This window comes from Macrobrachium nipponense, chromosome 18 (genome assembly GCF_015104395.2).
Source record: "Macrobrachium nipponense isolate FS-2020 chromosome 18, ASM1510439v2, whole genome shotgun sequence".
Lineage (NCBI taxonomy): Eukaryota > Metazoa > Arthropoda > Malacostraca > Decapoda > Palaemonidae > Macrobrachium > Macrobrachium nipponense.
In genome coordinates, this window is record NC_087211.1 from 57,574,603 (window position 1) to 57,576,034 (window position 1,432).

The window sequence follows — 1,432 nt, forward strand, 5'->3', positions numbered from 1 at the left end:
TATACATGGTCATTTCCTTTTCAGCAGAGAGAGAGAAGAGAGAGAGAGAGAGAGAGAGAGAGAGAGAGAGAGAGTCATCGGTTCCTGTGATAATATTTTTTTATATTTCAATATTTTGCAAACGTAACGTCTCCGCGGCTAAAACTAATTGACAGAGAGAGAGAGAGAGAGAGAGAGAGAGAGAGAGAGAGAGAGAGATGAACCCAGTGGTTCCTCTCAAAATATATAAAAAGTATACTCTTCACGCATATAAATATTTTGACATCCTTAATGTCTCCAGAGCACATAATGATAATGTTAATCCCGTAAAACAAAGGAGCCATCAACAATCCCGCCAGTTTTTAGTCTGTCTCTCTTTCCCTCCCTTTCTTTCTTTCTTTTATACTTCGCTTACGTTATTATTTCTGAGTTCGCCCGACCCCTCAATCTTTTCGCTCAATGGTTATCACTCTTTTTCCCCTCCCATTGCCATTTCTTCCTCGCCAATATTCATTCTCCCATTTCTCTCCTTCGACTGTCTTTTGTTTGGCGAAGTTTCTTCTTTTTGTTTATCTTTGATGTTTTATGAGGCTCGTCTTACTTGCTCTTTTCAGTCTCGCCGTTACGTGCAGGTAAGAATTCCCAGCATTTACTATTTCTGTTTGGACTAGTGCGTGGGCCGTGAGTGATCCTCTATTTAACGAACTTACAGGTACTACTTTCTAGGTAAGCTTTGTCCGCGATAATGTGATATACTACTACGTACATACATACACACATATATATATATATATATATATATATATATATATATATATATATATATTATATACACATATATACTTTTACGAAGTGCCAAGTATCTGGTTACTACACTTACCATTGATTAATTGTTACCTCACAACAGCCAGACACCTGAACCCTTATCACAGGTACTAAACGACTGAATACTCTAAAGGCAACAGTGATCCCTTAAACAACTTACCAGTATTGCAGAAAATCAGACTAAGTTCATCAAAACAGGTGTGAGGTAATCTTGTAAGTAATTAAATTAATTAAAGGGCATACTCCATCAACAACTTGAAGAGTCTAAGTATTTCCCTGATTTCAGAAGTCTAAGTACTTCCCTGGTTCTAACTCACTTCAAGGAAATTGAAGGAAAACAGATCTTTACCACTCTATGTTTCTACCTATGCAAATCCTATAAATATACTAGTTTAAAGAAACACTTATAAAAATTCAAAATACAAAAAATTTAATATTAAACTCAAAATTTATAAGTGAAATTCACAATATCAGGGAAAATTACTGTTATTTGAAAACAAAGTAAAGTTTAATTAATTCTTGAATCCATTAAGTAAAATTAAATCAAAATTAATTTATCACAAAATTCAAGAAAATTAATTCAATGGAAATTCGAAAGTGTTAGGCAATATCTAAAATTTGGAAATTA